The sequence below is a fragment of the Mycteria americana genome, chromosome 3 (assembly GCF_035582795.1).
Source record: "Mycteria americana isolate JAX WOST 10 ecotype Jacksonville Zoo and Gardens chromosome 3, USCA_MyAme_1.0, whole genome shotgun sequence".
Classification (NCBI taxonomy): Eukaryota; Metazoa; Chordata; class Aves; order Ciconiiformes; family Ciconiidae; genus Mycteria; species Mycteria americana.
The window spans coordinates 33,797,911-33,803,910 of NC_134367.1; positions in this window are offsets into that span (position 1 = coordinate 33,797,911).

Here is a 6,000-nt window from a genome sequence, read left to right on the forward strand (position 1 = left end):
TCCTGAAAGTCACTTTTTTACCATTGAGAAAGATGGTGGAGGTCCGGACAAAGTGGACAGCTGGCACGTAGGATCGAACATGAGTTTGTGTTCACACTGCGCAGTGTAGGTATATCATGTGAATCCCTTGAGCACTGGTACACCTCCGTCTTTCAGCTGTGTAGGCCATACAAAAGCATTGGACAGCCATACAAATTCAATTGACTTTCTTCCTTACAACACTATCATCCACCTTAAAAAAAGATGTTCCAAAGAAAAGACAATATTACATGATTCAGCTGAGATTTCCATTTCTCTGGACACACTTCTGGAAGTGAAGTGAAACTGCTATGTGTTAAATGTCTGGACCATGAGCCCAGAGCGCTGAGTGCCAGACGCAGATGGGAGGACTAGGGTCTCCAGAGAGAGCAGTGCCCTTCCTTTAGGGAATCTGCCCATCTCTGTACCAGCAGAAATGAGGAAAGTCTTATCTTCTCTTATTCTTTAAACACTCAGGGCTAGAACAAATTTTACACTTATCATTTAAGCTAAGTGCTTTGTAAAAATGACATAAAATGCAACTCCTTTTCCCAAAGGCTAAGATTAGAAAAGAAGAAAAAGATTGATGGTGCTGAGTGTTTAATGGGTTGCAACTTAAGAGATCTGATTTGGAGAGGACAGCCACTTGACACTGTTTAGGGAGCATAGCCTTTGAAGGAGTCTGTCTGGAGTAGCGAGGGCTGGCAGCATCCTGGGGGTCCCCCCGGGCAGCAGGGCAGGGTCTGGCTCTGCTGTGGCATCGCTGGGGCAGGGACCAATGGCCCCAGGGGTCTGACATGGGGTCCTGGGCTAGGGCAGGGTGGGGGGAGGCCAGGCAGAGACAGTATGGCCCCATTAGTGCCCTCAGATTTTCAGGTGGTATCGCCAGAGTCACCAGATCTTCCTGAAAACTTTGGTGCCAAAATCTAAATGACAATTGTAACATGCAAATGAAGCTACTCTACCCACAGGGAACGGCTTGTCTAGGAGGGACTTCGGCTGTGGCTATACCGACTCATTTTAGTACGTGATACCTCATGAGAGTTTGCAGTCTTTTTGTTGTTTAAAGCCTGGAGAAGAAGGAGGAGATTTAACTTGACATGCAGTTCAATAAGCAGCCGTGGGAAGTAACTCCAAAAGGGGCTGGTGTTCTCAAAGCAAAACATGCAGCTTCAGCATCTGGGACGGATGGTGATGAGAGGGGTAAATTATAGTATCAAAAAGACTAGGAGATGGAAGCAGTGGAATCACAAGAACGGCCAGATGAAGAGATGGCAGATTTAAAAGAAACACTTTTTTCTAGAGAAAAAAACCCTAGATTTTTGTGAGAGCACAAATATGAGAGAAGTAAGAGAGAGAGAAATTAAGATGATCCCTAGGATGTGATTCATGCTAGGGAATGGAGCCCTGGAAAAGGGGTATTTACTCTGTGTGGAACCCCTTGAGTTTAAGAAGTTTGTGTGCTACCCAGACTGTAATGGAGACTTCCCCTCTGTATATTTTAGGGTCACTGTCTTAGAAGAACATCTTGGGCAGGACACTAATGTCCATGAGTTGCCTACAAAGCAATGGGGACAAAAATGAGGCTCTGAGTAATGCCAAGAAAGACTGAAAGAATAGCTAGGGGGTAGAGGGAGACCTGGGTGAACAGCCTGGAAACCATGGGAAGGAGCAGAAAACCATCCAGAGTATAAAAGTCAACAAGTACGAGAGGAAGACAGCATAAAGCACTTGAAGCCCAGCCAGGAAAATATGTATTCAGACTCTTCACACTGTTTCTGCTGCAGTTGCTCTGTGAATAAATATCAGTTTCTGGCAAAACCAATCCAGTTTACATTTATACAGATTTATACATTTCAAAGAATACAGCTAGACATTTTACTACTGCTCTCTTTTATTGTCTTCCCAAGTTAGTCCCCACGATGTCCACAGAAATCAAATCTTTGATCAAATGTGGAATCTGGCCCAGGAACATGTATTTCAAAATAGATGACTGACACTGGATATGAAAGCTCCCTAAATAAGTAATGGGCTCATTCAGCATGCCTGCTTGTTCTCTGTGCGCCCTACCTGCTGCTTGCACAGCAGACACTGTAAGAGCTGCCAGAGGAAAGACAGAGACAGTAGACAACTAGGTTGAACATAAGCAGTGATACTAACAGGGTTTGGGCAGCACCTATTCAGTGAGCCCGTTAACTGCCAAAGGCACTCCACTGTGAGACAAGCTTATGTCTGCCCAAATTTTTTCTTACTGAACACGGAGATATTTTAGAATTTTTTACAGTGTTCCCATGGAAACTTTCCCTATGTCAGGCACATTTTCCTTGCTACAGGTCACATCCTATTTCATCTTCAGTCATTATTATTATTATTAATGTAGACGGCAGTTGCTTTATGACTGCCTTGCAGCTCTACAGCTTGCATACTCCTAAGACCACCCTTTAAGATAAAGATTTAATTGTCCTAATTGTTAGGATTTAGTCTGTCATTTGCTTCCTGTATACAATACGGCAAGGAAAAGATCCTCATGTTTGCCAAAGCAAGCAGGCTGTTTCAAGTAAAATGTTCTAAAACGACATCTGATGTGGTTTGCATAGGATATTCTCATTCTGACGTCTATAATGTTCTGAGCCCTTAATACAACTACAGAAGGGTCATTAATTGTAGCTCTAATAGTTGGGCCTATTATAGGGCAGTATCCACAAGACATTTTGCTGTTTAGTGTTGTAAAAACCTATATTTGGGAAAAAATGGCCAGTTATGCTTTTCTTCATTTTGACTAGTAACATTCTAGCTGTAAACATTTTCAGACAGATGCTGTAGCGCTCCCATTATGATCTTCTTTTATCCATATATTCCTTCCAGAGATTTTTACCCATTGGACCCACCGTCACTGTAGCCCAAGATAAAGCAATTTTGGATCTTGACTGAGTAAAGAAACATAAATTTATATATATGTATGTATGTTTGCTTTTAAATAGCTGCAGTTCTGCAATTGCTTGACTAGAAAATTGGTTTTTAGCAAAATAGCCCTCAAAGAAGAAAAGTATATGAATGTGTTGATGAAAATCAGTTTAGATCTGGCCAAGTTACAACTTGCTGAAAATAACACTTTGCGCAAAAGCAATCTTTTTTTAGAATGAGCAGTTAAAAATTGAAAAAATACTGCACATGAGTGCACCAGCTAATACAATCACATATTTTCTCCAATAACAGCTGTTCTCAAACAACTCACTGTAACAGGCAGCTTTTTGCTGCAGCTCCTACCAGTTCTTTCTAATAAATAGCGTTCTGTGTTTCCATATGCCATATGCACAATACGTAATAAGACAGAAGAAAATGCAATACATTTATATTTCAATATAGAAACAGCATGTCAGTGTGTAGCTGTGTGATCCTAAAGAGCTAATGGATCAGATGGAGATCTGGTCAGGATCCTGTTTCCTCCTGTTTCTACAGGAGGATTTTTCCTGGCTCCTTTATAACTTTAAGAGGATGGAAAACTCTACCTACCCCTATTGGCAATGCACCACTGTCAAGTGTCTGCCTGGTTACATTCCTTATCACCCGCAACAGAGCGTGAGAAACCTACAGGCAGGGAATAAGAAGTTAGGCAGCGACTCCAGCAATGCTGCTTTCCCTTCGGTGGGCTGGAAATGGGGAAATTAAGTAGTGAATTGTCTTATTGTTCTTTTACTATATGCAACAAGAGAAGTCCTGACGTACCTCCCTTTTACATGTGCTTTTAAAATATTTTTTATCATGTACCCTTATCTTCTTGCTAAAATATGCGGTGCCAGTATTTTCAGACTCCTTTCAGTGTAGAGAGATATTGCTGCACCTTTATCATTTTTCTCATTCTTTTCTGAGCTTATATAAGGTACAGTCTCTCTGAGGTAGATCGATCTGCATAGTACAGCGTATGCAGGGGAAGCTGCACTACTGATTTGACTAATAGCTGCCTTCTCTTCTTATTTGCGTCTTTTTCCTCCTGCATCTTAACGTGGCTTTGTTTTTCAGCGCCTAGCTGCTTGGGAGCGTGATACAGCTTTTGCTACAATTTATTCTTTTCACAATGAGATGTCGGTCTCTTTTGTTGGGTTGATAGGCAACGGTAGGCAAGCCTGTGACTGCAGGCAACTTTTTAATACCCAGCCACACAAGAGGGCATCCATATTGACAATGCCGCCTTAATTCTAGGTGGCTTTATTGTCAGTTGTGTAATTCTAGTGTTCCCTGAATGTATTTTTGAAGCAATACGGAAGTCATCACAGTGGAAGAAAAAACAATTTTTGAGAGAACTCTACTTTGTTGGAATTCATGCTTTATTGCAATTATCAGAATAATAAGATCAGGATGAGAAACATCTCTCCTCCTAGCATTTTGTGGCTCTCCTCCTCTGCAATAATGTCAGCATCTTCAATCAGCTAGCTGATTTAGTGAAAGAGCATTTTCATTAACAGAAAGGAAGGATGACTTATTCCATACTCTTTTTGAAATTAAAAAATGTAGTTCAGATAAAAAGCAGGCAATCACACATAACTGCTTCTGTAGGTTTTAATCTCCTAAAGCATTGACCGGACAAAACACAACACCTTTGCTTAGATCTAAGTCTCTTTCTGACTGTGATAGAAGTAAGATTATGCCTTTTAAATTATTTTTATATCTTCTGAATTGTTTTAGAGAAACACCCAAAGATACTATCTCTAATTTCCTCAGGATATAGTGTCCACAAAACATGAAACTGTGTCCTGTGTTAGGATGCACAACCCATCATGCAAGATAAGACAAAAGCATACAATTACAAATTATTCTGTTCCATAAATATAGCTTCACCATTGTACTACCTTTAAATACTCATCTTTATTGGGACATAAGACAAGCTCAGACACAGATCGAACAAGTTAGCTACAGTGTTACTCCAATTGCCACAGATCCCACACTATTATGAGAGGGATTAATTAAAACAGAAATGTTATCTCAAGCCTTCTGCTGTCCTACTGTATTTGTACTCTAAATGGAGACCTGAGGGACACAAATCTATGCCGTCTTTGAGGTCTCTCTTAAACTTACAGTCTTATGCCTATGGAGTGAGTCAACCTACAACAGACCATGGGTGAGAATAGTGTCCAGGCAGAAATTCAGAAATAAACAGGGATGACTGTAAGAACAATTTGGCTTAATGAAAACAAAAAGGCTCCTGAGCCATTTAACTTCCATTAATTCTAATTAATCAGAATGAACTTTCCCTCATTCTCTAATGCGTTTAAAAGTCAGGTTTTCTTTTAAAATGTATTTTAAATGCCACTCCATTTATCTTAGATGCCCAAAGTCTGCCGGCTCTCTGTATTCACTCCAGATCCACTGTGGCTATATCCATTGATACACACCATACGTCAGGTTTGGACTGTAACATCCTCCACTAAATTTCACAAAAACAATTTGCACAAACTTGCATAGCCCCGGGCCCTTATCATCTATGCCTGACCATCTAAGCTAATTTTAACTTGCAGAGTTTCTTGAATACTCTGCAAACCTATAGTTGCCATGGAAACCCCTGCACCTCTGCATGCACGTATAGAACTTCTGCAAGGAAAGCCACACCGGGAAATAGTGCTTGTTTTCAGGTTAAAGGCTAGTTAGAGTTTACAGATATTACATATCTCTAAATCGTCCATATTTATACATTTCAGAAAATGACGTGGTTTCACCCACAACAGAATGCATGAAATGGTACTGGGTAAATGTCCCACAAAACAGAAGGAAAAGCATGCTTTGCTATTGTCAGCCTGGACAATACAATAACAACTTTGCAAAATTTTCATTAAAAGATTACCAGCTCTTGCATAAAAGTCATCTTGGCCACCCTTGTCATGCTGAGGATGAGAACTAAAAAGAATAATGATGTTTTTACTTGTCTGTATAAAAAGTGACTTCTCCCAGGCAAAAAGGCAGCTGGAATCTTGAAATTATGTCTCAATA